This window comes from Primulina eburnea, chromosome 2 (genome assembly GCF_022965805.1).
Source record: "Primulina eburnea isolate SZY01 chromosome 2, ASM2296580v1, whole genome shotgun sequence".
In the NCBI taxonomy this organism is placed as follows: domain Eukaryota; kingdom Viridiplantae; phylum Streptophyta; class Magnoliopsida; order Lamiales; family Gesneriaceae; genus Primulina; species Primulina eburnea.
In genome coordinates this window covers 16,727,731-16,749,574 of record NC_133102.1, presented here as the reverse complement: position 1 = coordinate 16,749,574, position 21,844 = coordinate 16,727,731, and positions in this window count along the sequence as shown.

The following is a 21,844-nucleotide window of genomic DNA, read 5'->3' as shown; positions in this document are numbered from 1 at the left end:
ATGATCACGTACCTGATATTCTGATACATGTCCTGCTCCGACCATCTGAATCGATCTTTGTACATTTTGATCGGTTCGTTGAGCTTCTTTAATCCTCCTGATCAAGTCCGGCTCAACCTGAATAGCAGCAAGTCGTAGTGGCTTCTTATCTGTATCAAATGCTAATCCAGAGAAACAACAACTTTCAACTAATTTTGTAACTCCTATCGTCGATAAGGACAAGGCACATACCTTTCGACTCAAGGCATCTGCTGCTGCATTTGACTTTCCTGGATAATATTTGATTTCACAATCAAAATCTTTTAGCAGATCAAGCCATCTACGCTGCCTCATATTCAGTTCTGATTGAGAAAATAGGTACTTCAGGCTTTTGTGATCGGAGAAGATCTCAAATTTCTCGCCGTAGAGATAATGACGTCAAATCTTTAATGCAAACACGATAGCCGCCAATTCCAGATCATGAATGGGGTATCGAACTTCATGTGGTTTCAATTGTCTCGAGGCGTATGCGATCACATGGCCTCGCTGCATAAGAACACATCCCAAACCTCTGTGAGAAGCATCACAATATACAACGAAATCACCCGTACCTAAAGGTATTGTCAACACTGGAGCACTAGTTAGCCTTTTCTTCAGTTCTAGGAAGCTAGACTCGCACTCCTCTGACCAAACAAATGGTGCATTCTTTTGCGTCAATTGAGTTATTGGCTTTGCAATACTGGAGAAATCTTTGATAAATCTTCTGTAGTATCCGGCTAAGCCCATAAAACTGCGTATTTCTGGTACAGAAGTCGGTCTCGACCAACTGATCACAACTTCCACTTTACTCGGATCAACAGAAATACCATCTCCAGAAATGATATGCCCCAAGAATACAACTCGATTCAGCCAAAACTCACACTTTGACAATTTAGCATACAATCTCTCATTTCTCAATGTCTGCAACACAATCCTGAGATGCTCTGCATGCTCATTTCTGTTCTTCGAATACACCAAAATATCATCGATGAAAACAATAACAAATTCATCCAAATATCTCTGAAACACTTGGTTCATCAAGCCCATAAATACCGCAGGAGCATTGGTTAAACCAAAAGTCATGACAATAAATTCGTAATGTCCATACCTGGTTCGAAATGCTGTCTTTGGTATGTCTATATCTCGAACTCTGAGCTGATGATACCCAGAACGCAAATCAATCTTCGAATACACGGAGGATCCCTGCAACTGATCAAATAAATCATCAATCCTAGGCAAAGGATATTTATTCTTGATCGTTGCCTTGTTCAGTTGCCTGTAATCAATACACAATCGCATCGAACCGTCTTTCTTTCGCACAAATAGCACCGGAGCGCCCCAAGGAGTTACACTAGGTCTGATATATCCCTTGGCTAGAAGATCTTCTAATTGTGCTTTCAATTCTTTTAGTTCAATAGGTGCCATCCTATACGGAGCTCTTGAAATAGGAACGGTACCTGGTACAAGTTCAATGCTAAAATCTACCTCTCGAACCGGAGGTAATCCTGGGATCTCGTCTGGAAAAATATCTGCAAATTCTCGTACTACTGGCAGATCTGCCAATGCCGGGCTCGACTTCTGCATATCTACAGCATAAATAAAGAAACCATTCGCTCCTTTCTGTAGCAATCTATTCATAGTAAGAGCCGAAATCAAGGGAATCCGAGATCTGGAACCCTTCCCGTAGAATTTCCACTCGTCTGTCATCTCGGGTCTGAATCTGACAATCTTGTGGAAACAATCCACGGTAGATCTGTACTTTGTTAGCATGTCAATACCGACTATACAATCAAAATCAGCTAGACCCAATACTATACAATCTAGGTCAATCTCATGCCCCTCAAACTGTAGAATGCAATGTCTAACCATAGTTACAGATATCAATCCACTTCCCAACGGAGAATTAATAAACACAACATCTAACAAAGACTCAACAGGCAATGAATGCAACAATGCAAATCGCTCCGAAATGAATGTATGCGATGCACCCGTATTTATCAAGATATAAGCAGGATAACCATAAAGGAGACAATTACCTGCTATAACATCATCTGGTGCATCTTGTGCTTGCTCTTCTGTCAACGCAAACACTTGGGCCTGTTGCCTCGGAGGTTGACTCACCGTCTGACTACCTCGAGCTCTGGGTTGAGTCGGTGCTGGTGGAGGCTGAAAAGAGTGAACCGATGATGCCTGTCGTTCAAACTGAGGTACTGACCCGGATGCTCGTCCACTCTGGGCTGGCTGTACACTCCTCTGGGGACAGACTTTGGCAAAATGCCCCGGTTGCCTACAAATGTTGCATCGGCCTGTAACTCCCTGGCACTGTTCAGTCGCATGCTTTCCTCCACAGGAACTGCAATTTCCACTTGCCACCTCTATACTCTGGCCAAAACCTCTCTGTCTTGACACGCTGGAGCTCGAAGAACTGCTCCCTGCTCTCTTAAACTGCTTGCCCTTCGCTTTCAACTGATCTTTGCGTCCACTACTGCTACCACCACTTTCGAATCGAGGAGGAGGAACTTGGGATGGAGGTAGTGGCGGTCTCGGACTCGGTGCAACATACGGAGCACTCCGTTGTCTAAGCAATCCTGCTTCAGCTCCTTTGGCACGATTCAATGCATCCGAGAAATTATCGGGTCTCCCAGTATTGACCAACGTAAAGATGTCCAGATTCAGGCCATTTATAAACTGATTTGCCATGGACTCATCATTTCCTGAAACATGGGGTGCAAAACGAAGCAAAGAGGAGAATTTGGCAACGTACTCCTCAATGTTCAGTGGACCTTGCCTTAGATTGGCAAATTCTGCACCTTTATCCTTGCGATAGGATATGGGAAAGAAACGCTGATAGAACTCCGTCTTGAATACTTTCCAAGTAATCTCAGTACCCCGCTGCTCTAACGCTCTCCTAATGTTCAACCACCAATTCTTGGCTATATCTTGCAATTGATGGCCAATTAGCTTTATTCTCTTCTCGTCATTGTACTCCAAAGAGTCGAATAACATTTCAATGTCCTCCAGCCAACTTTCGCACTCGATGGCATTCTCGGTACCTTTTAATTTGGGAGGTCGAAAGGATTGGAATCGCTTCAGCAACGTCTCCATAGGTGTCGCCGTAACATCCATAGGATCTCCGGATGTGCTCCCCTGTTCTGGCGCTGCTGGTCGCAGAGGTACGGCTGCTCTTCTAGGAGGCATGTATCTAATAATCCAACTGATTAGTACACAAGATATACAACTGTCTCAACCCTCCTCTAGTCAGTTACCTCTGATCTAGAATCGGTTCTGATTCAGTTTATTACACACTGTAGTCAATCAGATAACAAATAACATGTAATAAAGAAAGCAATACACATGCTAGCACATCATAAGCAAGGAAGAAGACTCGATCTACCCCGCTCATTCTATTCTATCTTAGTCTAAAGGAACTATCCGCTCTGATACCACCTGTTGTGGGGACCCGGGCTCTAATTCTGTTTTTTGGGATTAAATGGATCATTAATATAAAAAGGGGGTCAAATTTTCGCTTTTTACATTAAATCAAATGTAACTAAACAACATCAGTTCTTTATTTATTTTACAACATACAAACATAATATACATGTCTTATTCTGTATGTACTCAACTAACCAGTATTAACAGACAATACATAATAAAAGACACTACAGGTCCATCTGCTATGCCCGAAATCTCCACGCTAACACGATCATATCTGTCTCGACCCAGATCCTGCCCCACCTGTTGTTATGCACACATACAGACATAACAACAGCCGGAAAACCGGTGAGAACAAATCCCAGTATAAACATGTATACATGCTGTAAAACAATCTAAAACATGAAACATGCTAATATGAATGTCATGCATATATAATCATGCAATGCGAGTCTAATCATGTCTAGATGTGACTCGACTAAAACTCTAGGGATCCCGTTGTGAATAAGACGGCACTGTGTCACCTACCCTCCCAATCGAGGTGTTGACCGTCTTATTCCTAGACTTCGGCCTGATCTGTATCCGCGTCTACAATAGGGGCGGTGATTTTCCCCTAAGCTGTGATATCGCCGAACGTCTAGTAGTCTGCCTGATCTCCAGACTGTCCTATCTTAATGCATGAATACACAATCTGTAAACAAGCATAATCATTATAATGCAATGCCACATGATCTGTAAACAAAGCATAACAAGATTTGTATACAAGTCTATAAACAAATCTATAAACAATCATAATCATATCTAGATATAAACAATAAAACAAGTATGTGATTTTGGTTGGGAAACTCAAATGTGATCTCATTTGAGTCGTGATTCCCCAAGCAAAACATGTAGTATACCTTTCGTCGCACAGTTGCTGTCACGGTTGACAATACGAATCTGAAATGGAAATGTATAATAAATACACGATCAATTACTACCTCTAGTCAATACCAACACTATCAATAATCAATCTCGGTATAGACTTTGACGGCATAACGACGTAAATTCTCAATACCGGTCAATCCAATTCTTAACAGATATCAACATTACCATCATCAACTCATAATCGAATCATATGCACAAAACCATACTCAAAATCGATACATCTTATTCCTAAACATGCTGAAATTCATAGGAATTGCATACAATATCATTTCTTCGTTCCGGTTTCAAAAAAGAACTTGGACTGACATTTCTATGGACCTTATTTTGGGGTTGCCAAGGACTAAGAAGGTGAGGGATTCTATTTTTGGATTACTTTATGGGCTAAACTTTGCACAATAAAGTTGTAATCTACTACTTGTCAACCTCAAACGGATGGACGAACTGAAGTTGTCAATAGAACTTTGGGAACACTTTTGCGTGCTATTCTTAAAAAGAACTTGGATTGACATTTCTATGCACTTTATTTTGGGGTTGCCTAGGACTAAGAAGGGGAGGGATTCTATTTTTGGATTACTTTATGGGCTAAACTTTGCTCAATATTGTTGTAATCTACTACTTGTCATCCTCAAACGGATGGACAAACTGAAGTTGTAAATAGAACTTTGGGAACACTTGTGCGTGCTATTCTTAAAAGAACTTGGATTGACATTTCTATGGACTTTATTTTGGGGTTGCCTAGGACTAAGAAGGGGAGGGATTATATTTTTGGATTACTTTATGGGCTATGTGACACCCTGACCTCTTTTAAAATAAATACGCAGCGGAAATAAAATTTTCTCTTTAAAATATACGGAAGGAGTTTCAAAATACATTTCATCAAATATCTTTACAAAATAAATACATGATCATTTAAATGACATAACAAAAACAAAATATCATTCCTATGATCATGCCAAAATCCTCCTTCCAACGGTGTATGCATATGACCCCCGATCTACAGTCAACGTCCCGAGGCACCACTCTGATCTGCATCACATGAAAATAACTGAAATGAGAATAAATCTCAGCAAGTGGAACTCTTATATAACAATGAACAATAACTCTGTAAAACATCTCTTTGAAATCATAAATACCATCAACTCTGAACTGTAAACTCTGAATATCAATATTATAGCAATAGCATAAAAATATGATGGTATTTCTCTTTTGCTCTGGGGATTGATATCAATAGTATCTCTACTCTGGGGTTGCTCGTATCCCAAATCGATATAAATACCGATAACTCTGAGGGATATAAGCCTCTGGGCGATGATCATCTAATATTGCATGCAATCTCTGACTATGTATTTATCAATCCGAAAACATTTAAATTCTTCTCTTGTTTTAACAATCACTTTGAACTCTATATATCTCTTTGTATTCCCTTTAATCAATAATGAGACATACAATGCCTCCAATACATATAACAATACATACTATGGATCAAATGAAAGGGAATAACACAATAAACTCTTTGAAACACATACATATAAAATCATGTGAGCAAAAGGAATGAATTTCCACTTACAAACCACAACAAACACCTCAACTTAGCTCTTGATCACCACCTACAACAAATAATCCACAAATAACACCAATATCAACTAAATATCCAAGATTACAAGCTAAATAATCCATAAATCCACATAAACAACCAACCTAAACAACTCTTAATTTACAACCTTAACAGAATCGCACCAAAAGCTTACCCAAGCTTCCTAGCACCAAGGAGAACGTCGATCTCAAGTCGCAATTCCAAACAAACGCTTGAATCGAAGATAGGAAAGGAAAGAAATGGCTGAAAACCCTTGAAATGGAGAGAATTTCGAAATGAAAAGAGGAAAGAATGAAGTCAAATCCATCAAAAAGGTACTATAAATCTCGACCATACCTCTACTGTTCATCACCGCGGGTGCGTCAACACAAAAGCCGCGGGTGCGCTGAGCTTTCGGCAGTCCACAAAAATCCTGAACCACAGACACCGCGGGTGCGGTACTGCAAGCACCGCGGGTGCGCTACACACCGCGGGTGCGGTCACTGCATCACCGCGGGTGCGGTGATGCTACGGCCCTCCAACACAAAAACTGGAACAGTCGACCGCGGGTGCACTCCTTGCACTACCGCGGGTGCACTAAGGTCACGGCCAAGATCACCTCCAATGCAACTAAAATCGATCCGAAACTCTGAAACGAACAACCAACATCAACTAACACCTCAAGACAATAAAACTAACAATACTATAGCCCAAAAATACAACTCTGAACATCTAATCAAATATCCCAAATAACAAACGAAACTTAAATCGTACCGTACACCGGGCTCGGCTATTACAATCTCCCCCCCTTAAGGGAATTTCGTCCGCGAAATTGACGTCACGGCACGAACAACTCAGGATACTTCTCTCTCATCTCATCCTCTGGTTCCCACGTAGCCTCCTCTAACAAATGGTTCCTCCAAAGAACTTTGACAATGCCGATCTCTTTGTTCCTCAGAACTCTAACTGTGCGATCCAAAATCTGAATCGGAATCTCTTGATATGTTAAATTCGGCGTCAAGTCCAATGGCTCATGGCGTAGAACATGGGAAGGATCTGTAACATACTTCCTGAGCATCGAAACGTGAAACACATTATGAACTCTGTCAAGATCTGGAGGTAGGGCTAATCTGTAGGCTCGATCGCCAACTCTGTCCAATATCTCGAATGGACCAATAAATCTAGGACTCAACTTGCCCTTCTTACCAAATCTCATCACACCCTTGAGAGGTGCTATCTTCAGAAACACGTGATCGCCAACCTCGAACTGCAAAGGCCTACGACGAACATCTGCATAGCTCTTCTGTCTGGACTGGGCAGTCTTCATCCTTTCTCTGATAACAGCAACAACATCAGCAGTCTGCTGGACCAACTCTGGTCCCAACATCTTCCTCTCACCAACCTCGTCCCAATACAAGGGAGACCTGCACTTCCTGCCATAAAGTGCCTCATACGGTGCCATGCCAATCGTCGCCTGGTAGCTATTATTATAAGTGAACTCAACCAAAGGCAACAAAGAATCCCAGCTACCTGGAAAGTCTATAGTACAAGCTCTGAGCATATCCTCAAGAATCTGAATGACTCTCTCTGACTGACCATCACTCTGAGGATGATAGGCTGTACTGAACGCTAATCGCGAACCCATAGCTCTGTGCAAACTCTTCCAAAACTCTGAAGTAAATCTGGGGTCACGATCAGACACGATCGACACAGGAACACCATGAAGTCTGACAATCTCTGCTATGTAGTCCTCGGCATACTGGTTCATCGAATACGTCGTCTTGACTGGAAGAAAGTGCGCTGACTTAGTCAATCTATCAACGATAACCCAAATAGAATTGAAACCTCTCCGCACTCTGGGAAGACCAGTCACGAAATCCATCGTAATATGCTCCCACTTCCACTGAGGAATCGGCAACGACAACAATGTCCCAGCAGGTCTCTGGTGCTCAATCTTCACCTGCTGACAAGTAAGGCACTGAGAAATGAACACGGCAACATCCTTCTTCATACCTGGCCACCAGTAGAGTCGACGAAGATCCTGATACATCTTCGTACTGCCTGGATGAATCGAATACGGCGCGGTATGAGCCTCTGTCAGAATATCTCTACGAATATCATCGCCAACAGGAACACAAATACGACCTCTGAAAGTCACCAAACCATCACCATTCAAGGCAAACTCTGAATTACCTCTAATTTCTGCTCTATCTCTCAACTCTGTCAACTGAACATCAGTCGACTGCTCTCTACGGATCCTGTCCGTCAATGAAGATCGAATAACTAACGCTGAAAGACGAGCAATGGTGCCTGGAATCACCAGATCAATCTCCTCTCTCTGCAAATCCATCAGCAACGGTCTCTGAATCAAAGAACTCAATGAAACACTCGACTTGCGGCTTAAAGCATCAGCCACAACATTCGCCTTCCCTGGGTGATAACTGATAGTTACATCGTAATCTTTGACAAGCTCTAACCACCTCCTCTGCCGCATATTGAGCTCTTTCTGCGAGAACAGATACTTCAAACTCTTGTGGTCTGTGAAGATCTCACACTTTTCGCCATACAGATAATGTCTCCAAATCTTAAGGGCGAAAACCACAGCTGCTAGCTCCAAATCGTGCGTCGGATAATTCTTCTCATAATCCTTCAACTGGCGAGAAGCATAGGCAATGACCTTACCTCTCTGCATCAACACTGCACCGAGACCCTTCTTCGACGCATCGGTAAAGACAACAAAGTCCTCTGAACCACTGGGCAATGCGAGAATAGGAGCTGACGTCAATCTATCCTTCAACTCCTGAAATGCGCTCTGGCAATCTATAGACCACTCGAACTTCACAGTCTTCCTTGTCAGATTGGACAATGGCAGGGCAATCTTGGAAAAATCCGAAATAAAACGACGATAGTAACCCGCCAAACCGAGGAAACTGCGTACCTCAGAAACAGTTGTAGGAATAGGCCACTTCTGAATCGCCTCTATCTTCAATGGATCAACAGCAATGCCATCTCTCGAAACCACATGGCCTAGAAAAGAAATCTGATCCAACCAAAACTCACACTTCTTCAACTTGGCAAACAACCTCCGCTCTCTCAGCAACTGGAGAACAACTCTGAGATGCTCTGAATGAAGCTCTCTGGTCTTGGAATAGATCAATATATCGTCGATAAAGACAATGACGAAGCTATCCAAATACGGCTTGAACACACGGTTCATCAGGTCCATGAAAACAGAAGGGGCATTGGTCAAACCAAAAGACATCACGAGAAACTCATAGTGACCATACCTGGTCCTGAAAGCCGTCTTAGGGATATCAGACTCCCTAACCTTCAACTGATAGTAGCCAGACCGAAGATCAATCTTCGAGAAAACAGTGGCACCCTGGAGTTGGTCAAATAGATCGTCAATCCGTGGCAACGGATACTTGTTCTTGATCGTCACTTTGTTGAGCTCTCTGTAATCGATACACAGACGCAAAGACCCGTCCTTCTTCTTAACAAATAGAACCGGAGCTCCCCAAGGCGAAGAACTCGGACGAATGAAACCCTTATCTAGAAGATCCTGCAACTGCGTCTTCAACTCTTTCATCTCGGTCGGAGCCATCCTATACGGAGCCTTAGAAATAGGAACCGTACCTGGAGCAAGATCAATAACAAACTCTACATCTCTATCCGGCGGCAAACCCGGAACATCATCCTCAAACACATCCGCAAACTCCCTCACCACATCAATATCATCAATATTCAACTTAATCAGTCTATCCATATCCACAACAGATGCTAGAAAAACATCACAACCTCTACACAATAGCCTCTCAGCACCAAGACACGAAATAAAAGGAAGGACCAGCGAAGTACCTGAGCTGGCGAGAACTCCTCCCTGGCCATCATCTTCCTTAGTCATCGAAAAGATACGACCCTGCACCTTCTCCTGGCTAGCTCCCCTAGGACAATCTCTGGAAATATGGCCTGGCATGCCACAACGATAACAAGAACGAGTGCCAAATCTACACTCTCCACGATGAGGTCTGCCACACTTGGGACACAAAGATCTCTCAGAATCAGACGGAGCAACTGGCACTGACGGTGGCCTAGGACTCTGATCCACCTTGCCCTTCCCCTTGAATCGATCTCTGCCACGCTGACCTGAACTCTGGCCTCTTTGAACACTAGCCTGGTACCTCGCCTGCCTCTCCCTGGCAATATCCTTCTCGTCCTGCTCTGCTAGCAACGCCTTGGACACAATCTCCTTGAAAGTCACAGCCTTAGACATATTGATATCACGCCTGATCTCCGCTCTAAGGCCTCGAATGAAATGAGCACCTTTATCTTTATCACTGGTAGCAATGTACGGAGCAAAAAGGCAACCCTCCTCGAACCTGAGAATATACTCATCTACATTCAAGCTCCCCTGACGAAGCTCCAAGAACTCTGTGACCTTCCTCGCTCGCAGTGCATCAGGAAAGTACTTGTCGTAGAAAAGCTCAGTAAACTCAGACCACTTCAAAGTAGAAACATCAATGCCAACCTTGGTCGCATTCCACCACAAACGTGCAGCTTTAACCAGCATGAAAACAGCACAACTGATACGGTCTCTGTCCTCATAGTGGAGATGATCAAAAATCGCCTCCAAAGCCTTGACCCACTCTACTGCAGCTAAAGGATCGGAGCTGCCTGGAAACTCGGGTGGATCCATCCTCTTAAACGCAGAAAAGATAGCATCAGAACCAACTGCTACTGGAGCAACCTGCCCTCTACCTTGGCCTCTGCCCTGGCCTGCTCCTTGCAGTCTAAGCAACTGCTGGATCTGCTCACTGTGAACCTTAGCCTGCTCCTTCAGTAACTTGCCGAACTCGTCGACAACTCTCGAGGACGAACTATCCTCCCCCTCTGACGCCTTACGCTTAGGAGGCATCCTCTACTCTACAATGCTCACAAGACACCAATCAATACATAACAATAGATAGATGCAAAGAAAACATACCCGGACAGTTGAAAGTAGACGAAGTCATATGCATTGGTCCGAAGAACACCGCTCTGATACCACTAAATGTGACACCCTGACCTCTTTTAAAATAAATACGCAGCGGAAATAAAATTTTCTCTTTAAAATATACGGAAGGAGTTTCAAAATACATTTCATCAAATATCTTTACAAAATAAATACATGATCATTTAAATGACATAACAAAAACAAAATATCATTCCTATGATCATGCCAAAATCCTCCTTCCAACGGTGTATGCATATGACCCCCGATCTACAGTCAACGTCCCGAGGCACCACTCTGATCTGCATCACATGAAAATAACTGAAATGAGAATAAATCTCAGCAAGTGGAACTCTTATATAACAATGAACAATAACTCTGTAAAACATCTCTTTGAAATCATAAATACCATCAACTCTGAACTGTAAACTCTGAATATCAATATTATAGCAATAGCATAAAAATATGATGGTATTTCTCTTTTGCTCTGGGGATTGATATCAATAGTATCTCTGCTCTGGGGTTGCTCGTATCCCAAATCGATATAAATACCGATAACTCTGAGGGATATAAGCCTCTGGGCGATGATCATCTAATATTGCATGCAATCTCTGACTATGTATTTATCAATCCGAAAACATTTAAATTCTTCTCTGGTTTTAACAATCACTTTGAACTCTATATATCTCTTTGTATTCCCTTTAATCAATAATGAGACATACAATGCCTCCAATACATATAACAATACATACTATGGATCAAATGAAAGGGAATAACACAATAAACTCTTTGAAACACATACATATAAAATCATGTGAGCAAAAGGAATGAATTTCCACTTACAAACCACAACAAACACCTCAACTTAGCTCTTGATCACCACCTACAACAAATAATCCACAAATAACACCAATATCAACTAAATATCCAAGATTACAAGCTAAATAATCCATAAATCCACATAAACAACCAACCTAAACAACTCTTAATTTACAACCTTAACAGAATCGCACCAAAAGCTTACCCAAGCTTCCTAGCACCAAGGAGAACGTCGATCTCAAGTCGCAATTCCAAACAAACGCTTGAATCGAAGATAGGAAAGGAAAGAAATGGCTGAAAACCCTTGAAATGGAGAGAATTTCGAAATGAAAAGAGGAAAGAATGAAGTCAAATCCATCAAAAAGGTACTATAAATCTCGACCATACCTCTACTGTTCATCACCGCGGGTGCGTCAACACAAAAGCCGCGGGTGCGCTGAGCTTTCGGCAGTCCACAAAAATCCTGAACCACAGACACCGCGGGTGCGGTACTGCAAGCACCGCGGGTGCGCTACACACCGCGGGTGCGGTCACTGCATCACCGCGGGTGCGGTGATGCTACGGCCCTCCAACACAAAAACTGGAACAGTCGACCGCGGGTGCACTCCTTGCACTACCGCGGGTGCACTAAGGTCACGGCCAAGATCACCTCCAATGCAACTAAAATCGATCCGAAACTCTGAAACGAACAACCAACATCAACTAACACCTCAAGACAATAAAACTAACAATACTATAGCCCAAAAATACAACTCTGAACATCTAATCAAATATCCCAAATAACAAACGAAACTTAAATCGTACCGTACACCGGGCTCGGCTATTACAGGCTAAACTTTGCCCCATATTGTTGTAATCTACTACTTGTCATCCTCAAACGGATGGACAAACTGAAGTTGTAAATAGAACTTTGAGAACACTTTTGCGTGCTATTCTTAAAAAGAACTTGGATTGACATTTCTATGGACTTTATTTTGGGGTTGCCTAGGACTAAGAAGGGGAGAGATTCTATTTTTGGATTAGTTTATGGGCTAAACTTTGCTCAATATTGTTGTAATCTACTACTTGTCATCCTCAAACAGATGGACAAACTGAAGTTGTCAATAGAACTTTGGAAACACTTTTGCTTGCTATTCTTAAAAGAACTTGGACTGACATTTCTATGGACCTTATTTTGGGGTTGCCTAGACTAAGAAGGTGAGGGATTCTATTTTTGGATTCTTTATGGGCTAAACCTTAGCACAATAAAGTTGTAATCTAAGTCATCCTCACGTGAATGAAGTTGTATAGTGGGACACTTTTGCGTGCTATCTTAAAAAGACTTGGATGACATTCTATCTTATTTTGGGTGCCTAGACTAAGAAGGGAGTGATCGATTAGTTTATGGCTAAACTTTGCTTATTGTAATCTCACTTTGCTCATCAACGATGGAACTGAAGTTGTAATGAATTTGGACTTTTGCGTGCTATTCTTAAAAAGAACTTGGACTGACATTCTGTGACTATTTTGGGGTGCCAAAGAACTTGGATTGACATTCTATGGACTTATTTGGGGTTTGCCCAGGACCTAGAAGGGGAAGGGTTCTATTTTTGGATTACTTTATGGGCTAAAACTTGGCCTCAATAAGTGTTGTATCTACTACTTGTCATATCCTCAACGTATGGACAAACTTAAGTTGTAAATAGAACTTTGGGAACACTTGTGCGTGCTATTCTTAAAAGACCTTGGATGACATTTCTATAGACTTTATTTAGGGTTGCCTAGGTCTAAGAAGGTGAGGGATTCTATTTTTGGATTACTTTATGGGCTAAACTTTGAACAATAAAGTTGTACTCTACTACTTGTCATCCTCAAACGGATGGACGAACTGAAGTTGTCAATAGAACTTTGGGAACACTTTTGCGTGCTATTCTTAAAAAGAACTTGGATTGACATTTCTATGAACTTTATTTTGGGGTTGCCTAGGTCTAAGAAGGTGAGGGATTCTATTTTTGGATTACTTTATGGGCTAAACTTTGCACAATAAAGTTGTAATCTACTACTTGTCATCTTCAAACGGATGGACGAACTGAAGTTGTCAATAGAACTTTGGGAACACTTTTGCGTGCTATTCATAAAAAGAACTTGGACTGACATTTCTATGGACCTTATTTTGGGGTTGCCAAGGACTAAGAAGGTGAGGGATTCTATTTTTGGATTACTTTATGGGCTAAACTTTGCACAATAAAGTTGTAATCTACTACTTGTCATCCTCAAACGGATGGACGAACTGAAGTTGTCAATAGAACTTTGGGAACACTTTTGCGTGCTATTGTTAAAAAGAACTTGGATTGACATTTCTATGCACTTTATTTTGGGGTTGCCTAGGACTAAGAAGAGGAGGGATTCTATTTTTGGATTACTTTATGGGCTAAACTTTGCTCAATATTGTTGTAATCTACTACTTGTCATCCTCAAACGGATGGACAAACTGAAGTTGTAAATAGAACTTTGGGAACACTTGTGCGTGCTATTCTTAAAAAAACTTGGATTGACATTTCTATGGACTTTATTTTGGGGTTGCCTAGGACTAAGAAGGGGAGGGATTATATTTTTGGATTACTTTATGGGCTAAACTTTGCTCCATATTGTTGTAATCTACTACTTGTCATCCTCAAACGGATGGACAAACTGAAGTTGTAAATAGAACTTTGAGAACACTTTTGCGTGCTATTCTTAAAAAGAACTTGGATTGACATTTCTATGGACTTTATTTTGGGGTTGCCTAGGACTAAGAAGGGGAGGGATTCTATTTTTGGATTAGTTTATGAGCCAAACTTTGCTCAATATTGTTGTAATCTACTACTTGTCATCCTCAAACAGATGGACAAACTGAAGTTGTCAATAGAACTTTGGGAACACTTTTGCGTGCTATTCTTAAAAAGAACTTGGACTGACATTTCTATGGACCTTATTTTGGGGTTGCCAAGGACTAAGAAGGTGAGGGATTCTATTTTTGGATTACTTTATGGGCTAAACTTTGCACAATAAAGTTGTAATCTACTACTTGTCATCCTCAAACGGATGGAGGAACTGAAGTTGTCAATAGAACTTTGGGAACACTTTTGCGTGCTATTCTTAAAAAGAACTTGGATTGACATTTCTATGCACTTTATTTTGGGGTTGCCTAGGACTAAGAAGGGGAGGGATTCTATTTTTGATTACTTTATGGGCTAAACTTTGCTCAATATTGTTGTAATCTACTACTTGTCATCCTCAAACGGATGGACAAACTGAAGTTGTAAATAGAACTTTGGGAACACTTGTGCGTGCTATTCTTAAAAGAACTTGGATTGACATTTCTATGGACTTTATTTTGGGGTTGCCTAGGACTAAGAAGGGGAGGGATTATATTTTTGGATTACTTTATGGGCTAAACTTTGCTCCATATTGTTGTAATCTACTACTTGTCATCCTCAAACGGATGGACAAACTGAAGTTGTAAATAGAACTTTGAGAACACTTTTGCGTGCTATTCTTAAAAAGAACTTGGACTGACATTTCTATGGACCTTATTTTGGGGTTGCCTAGGACTAAGAAGGTGAGGGATTCTATTTTTGGATTTTTTTATGGGCTAAACTTTGCACAATAAAGTTGTAATCTACTACTTGTCATCCTCAAACAGATGGACGAACTGAAGTTGTCAATAGAACTTTGGAAACACTTTTGCTTGCTATTCTTAAAAGAACTTGGACTGACATTTCTATGGACCTTATTTTGGGGTTGCCTAGGACTAAGAAGGTGAGGGATTCTATTTTTGGATTTTTTTATGGGCTAAACTTTGCACAATAAAGTTGTAATCTACTACTTGTCATCCTCAAACGGATGGACGAACTGAAGTTGTCAATAGAACTTTGGGAACACTTTTGCGTGCTATTCTTAAAAAGAACTTGGACTGACATTTCTATGGACCTTATTTTGGGGTTGCCAAGGACTAAGAAGGTGAGGGATTCTATTTTTGGATTACTTTATGGGCTAAACTTTGCACAATAAAGTTGTAATCTACTACTTGTCATCCTCAAACGGATGGACGAACTGAAGTTGTCAATAGAACTTTGGGAACACTTTTGCGTGCTATTCATAAAAAGAACTTGGACTGACATTTCTATGGACCTTATTTTGGGGTTGCCAAGGACTAAGAAGGTGAGGGATTCTATTTTTGGATTACTTTATGGGCTAAACTTTGCACAATAAAGTTGTAATCTACTACTTGTCATCCTCAAACGGATGGACGAACTGAAGTTGTCAATAGAACTTTGGGAACACTTTTGCGTGCTATTGTTAAAAAGAACTTGGATTGACATTTCTATGCACTTTATTTTGGGGTTGCCTAGGACTAAGAAGAGGAGGGATTCTATTTTTGGATTACTTTATGGGCTAAACTTTGCTCAATATTGTTGTAATCTACTACTTGTCATCCTCAAACGGATGGACAAACTGAAGTTGTAAATAGAACTTTGGGAACACTTGTGCGTGCTATTCTTAAAAAAACTTGGATTGACATTTCTATGGACTTTATTTTGGGGTTGCCTAGGACTAAGAAGGGGAGGGATTATATTTTTGGATTACTTTATGGGCTAAACTTTGCTCCATATTGTTGTAATCTACTACTTGTCATCCTCAAACGGATGGACAAACTGAAGTTGTAAATAGAACTTTGAGAACACTTTTGCGTGCTATTCTTAAAAAGAACTTGGATTGACATTTCTATGGACTTTATTTTGGGGTTGCCTAGGACTAAGAAGGGGAGGGATTCTATTTTTGGATTAGTTTATGAGCCAAACTTTGCTCAATATTGTTGTAATCTACTACTTGTCATCCTCAAACAGATGGACAAACTGAAGTTGTCAATAGAACTTTGGGAACACTTTTGCGTGCTATTCTTAAAAAGAACTTGGACTGACATTTCTATGGACCTTATTTTGGGGTTGCCAAGGACTAAGAAGGTGAGGGATTCTATTTTTGGATTACTTTATGGGCTAAACTTTGCACAATAAAGTTGTAATCTACTACTTGTCATCCTCAAACGGATGGAGGAACTGAAGTTGTCAATAGAACTTTGGGAACACTTTTGCGTGCTATTCTTAAAAAGAACTTGGATTGACATTTCTATGCACTTTATTTTGGGGTTGCCTAGGACTAAGAAGGGGAGGGATTCTATTTTTTGATTACTTTATGGGCTAAACTTTGCTCAATATTGTTGTAATCTACTACTTGTCATCCTCAAACGGATGGACAAACTGAAGTTGTAAATAGAACTTTGGGAACACTTGTGCGTGCTATTCTTAAAAGAACTTGGATTGACATTTCTATGGACTTTATTTTGGGGTTGCCTAGGACTAAGAAGGGGAGGGATTATATTTTTGGATTACTTTATGGGCTAAACTTTGCTCCATATTGTTGTAATCTACTACTTGTCATCCTCAAACGGATGGACAAACTGATGTTGTAAATAGAACTTTGAGAACACTTTTGCGTGCTATTCTTAAAAAGAACTTGGACTGACATTTCTATGGACCTTATTTTGGGGTTGCCTAGGACTAAGAAGGTGAGGGATTCTATTTTGGATTTTTTTATGGGCTAAACTTTGCACAATAAAGTTGTAATCTACTACTTGTCATCCTCAAACAGATGGACGAACTGAAGTTGTCAATAGAACTTTGGAAACACTTTTGCTTGCTATTCTTAAAAGAACTTGGACTGACATTTCTATGGACCTTATTTTGGGGTTGCCTAGGACTAAGAAGGTGAGGGATTCTATTTTTGGATTTTTTTATGGGCTAAACTTTGCACAATAAAGTTGTAATCTACTACTTGTCATCCTCAAACGGATGGACGAACTGAAGTTGTCAATAGAACTTTGGGAACACTTTTGCGTGCTATTCTTAAAAAGAACTTGGATTGACATTTCTATGGACTTTTTTTTGGGTAGCCTAGGACTAAGAAGGGGGGTGATTCTATTTTTGGATTAGTTTATGGGCTAAACTTTGCTCAATATAGTTGTAATCTACTACTTGTCATCCTCAAACAGATGGACAAACTGAAGTTGTCAATAGAACTTTGGGAACACTTTTGCGTGCTATTCTTAAAAAGAACTTGGACTGACATTTCTATGGACCTTATTTTGGGGTTGCCAAGGACTAAGAAGGTGAGGGATTCTATTTTTTGATTACATTATGGGCTAAACTTTGCACAATAAAGTTGTAATCTACTACTTGTCATCCTCAAACGGATGGAGGAACTGAAGTTGTCAATAGAACTTTGGGAACACTTTTGCGTGCTATTCTTAAAAAGAACTTGGATTGACATTTCTATGCACTTTATTTTGGGGTTGCCTAGGACTAAGAAGGGGAGGGATTCTATTTTTGGATTACTTTATGGGCTAAACTTTGCTCAATATTGTTGTAATCTACTACTTGTCATCCTCAAACGGATGGACAAACTGAAGTTGTAAATAGAACTTTGGGAACACTTGTGCGTGCTATTCTTAAAAGAACTTGGATTGACATTTCTATGGACTTTATTTTGGAGTTGCCTAGGACTAAGAAGGAGAGGGATTATATTTTTGGATTACTTTATGGGCTAAACTTTGCTCCATATTGTTGTAATCTACTACTTGTCATCCTCAAACGGATGGACAAACTGAAGTTGTAAATAGAACTTTGAGAACACTTTTGCGTGCTATTCTTAAAAAGAATTTGGATTGACATTTCTATGGACTTTATTTTGGGGTTGCCTAGGACTAAGAAGAGGAGGGATTCTATTTTTGGATTAGTTTATGGGCTAAACTTTGCTCAATATTGTTGTAATCTACTACTTGTCATCCTCAAACAGATGGACAAACTGAAGTTGTCAATAGAACTTTGGAAACACTTTTGCTTGCTATTCTTAAAAGAACTTGGACTGACATTTCTATGGACCTTATTTTGGGGTTGCCTAGGACTAAGAAGGTGAGAGATTCTATTTTTGGATTTCTTTATGGGCTAAACTTTGCACAATAAAGTTGTAATCTACTACTTGTCATCCTCAAACGGATGGACGAACTGAAGTTGTCAATAGAACTTTGGAACACTTTTGCGTGCTATTCTTAAAAAGAACTTGGATTGACATTTCTATGAACTTTATTTTTGGGTAGCCTAGGACTAAGAAGGGGAGTGATTCTATTTTTGGATTACTTTATGGGCTAAACTTTGCTCAATATTGTTGTAATCTACTACTTTTCATCCTCCAACAGATGGACAAACTGAAGTTGTGAATAGAACATTGGGAACACTTTTGCGTGCTATTCTTAAAAAGAACTTGGACTGACATTTCTATGGACCTTATTTTGGGGTTGCCTAGGACTAAGAAGGTGAGGGATTCTATTTTTGGATTACTTTATGGGCTAAATTTGCACAATAAAGTTGTAATCTACTACTTGTCATACTCAAACGGATGGACGAACTGAAGTTGTCAATAGAACTTTGGGAACACTTTTGCGTGCTATTCTTAAAAGAACTTGGAGTGACATTTCTATGGACTTTATTTTGGGGTTGTCTAGGACTAAGAAGGGGAGGGATTCTATTTTTGGATTACTTTATGGGCTAAACCTTGCTCAATATTGTTGTAATCTACTACTTGTCATCCTCAAACGGATGGACAAACTTAAGTTGTAAATAGAACTTTGGGAACACTTGTGCGTGCTAGTCTTAAAAGAACTTGGATTGACATTTTTATAGACTTTATTTTAGGGTTGCCTAGGTCTAAGAAGGTGAGGGATTCTATTTTTGGATTACTTTATGGGCTAAACTTTGAACAATAAAGTTGTACTCTACTACTTGTCATCCTCAAACGGATGGACGAACTGAAGTTGTCAATAGAACTTTGGGAACACTTTTGCGTGCTATTCTTAAAAAGAACTTGGATTGACATTTCTATGCACTTTATTTTGGGGTTGCCTAGGTCTAAGAAGGTGAGGGATTCTATTTTTGGATTACTTTATGGGCTAAACTTTGCACAATAAAGTTGTAATCTACTACTTGTCATCCTCAAACGGATGGACGAACTGAAGTTGTCAATAGAACTTTGGGAACACTTTTGCGTGCTATTCTTAAAAAAACTTGGATTGACATTTCTATGCACTTTATTTTGGGGTTGCCTAGGACTAGGAAGGGGAGGGATTTTATTTTTGGATTAGTTTATGGGCTAAACTTTGCTCAATATTGTTGTAATCTACTACTTGTCATCCTCAAACAGATGGACAAACTGAAGTTGTCAATAGAACTTTGGGAACACTTTTGCGTGCTATTCTTAAAAAGAACTTGGAATGACATTTCAATGGACCTTATTTTGGGGTTGCCTAGGACTAAGAAGGTGAGGGATTCTATTTTTGGATTACTTTATGGGCTAAACTTTGCACAATAAAGTTGTAATCTACTACTTGTCATCCTCAAACGGATGGACGAACTGAAGTTGTCAATAGAACTTTGGGAACACTTGTGCGTGCTATTCTTAAAAGAACTTGGATTGACATTTCTATGGACTTTATTTTGTGGTTGTCTAGGACTAAGAAGGGGAGGGATTCTATTTTTGGATTACTTTATGGGCTAAACTTTGCTCAATATTGTTGTAATCTACTACTTGTCATCCTCAAACGGATGGACAAACTTAAGTTGTAAATAGAACTTTGGGAACACTTGTGCGTGCTAGTCTTAAAAGAACTTGGATTGACATTTCTATAGACTTTATTTTAGGGTTGCCTAGGTCTAAGAAGGTGAGGGATTCTATTTTTGGATTACTTTATGGGCTAAACTTTGAACAATAAAGTTGTACTCTACTACTTGTCATCCTCAAACGGATGGACGAACTGAAGTTGTCAATAGAACTTTGGGAACACTTTTGCGTGCTATTCTTAAAAAGAACTTGGATTGACATTTCTATGCACTTTATTTTGGGGTTGCCTAGGTCTAAGAAGGTGAGGGATTCTATTTTTGGATTACTTTATGGACTAAACTTTGCACAATAAAGTTGTAATCTACTACTTGTCATCCTCAAACGGATGGACGGACTGAAGTTGTCAATAGAACTTTGGGAACACTTTTGCGTGCTATTCTTAAAAAGAACTTGGATTGACATTTCTATGCACTTTATTTTGGGGTTGCCTAGGACTAAGAAGGGGAGGGATTCTATTTTTGGATTAGTTTATGGGCTAAACTTTGCTCAATATTGTTGTAATCTACTACTTGTCATCCTCAAACAGATGGACAAACTGAAGTTGTCAATAGAACTTTGGGAACACTTTGCGTGCTATTCTTAAAAGAACTTGGAATGACATTTCTATGGACTTTATTTTGGGGTTGCCTAGGACTAAGAAGGGGAGGGATTCTATTTTTGGATTACTTTATGGGCTAAACTTTGCTCATATTGTTGTAATCTACTACTTGTCATCCTCAAACGGATGGACAAACTGAAGTTGTAAATAGAACTTTGGGAACACTTTTGCGTGCTATTCTTAAAAAGAACTTGGATTGACATTTCTATGGACTTATTTTGGGGTTGCCTAGGACTAAGAAGGGGAGGGATTCTATTTTGGATTACTTTATGGGCTAAACTTGCTCAATATTGTTTAATCTACTACTTGTCATCCTCAACATATGGACAACTGAAAGTTGTCAATAGAACTTTGGGAACACTTTTGCGTGCTATTCTTAAAAGAACTTGGACTGACATTTCTATGGACTTTATTTTGGGGGTTGCCTAGGACTAAGAAGGTGAGGGATTCTATTTTTGGATTACTTTATGGGCTAAACTTGCACAATATTGTTGTAATCTACTACTTGTCATCCTCAAACGGATGGACAAACTGAAGTTGTAAATAGAACTTTGGAGAACACTTGTGCGTGCTATTCTTAAAAGAACTTGGATTGACATTTCTATGGACTTTATTTTGGGGTTGCCTAGGACTAGGGATTCTATTTTTTTCTTTTTTCTGTTTTGTTGTAATCTACTACTTTTCCCCGGACAAACGTTGTTTTTTTTTCTCTTCTTTCTTGGATTTTTTTTCT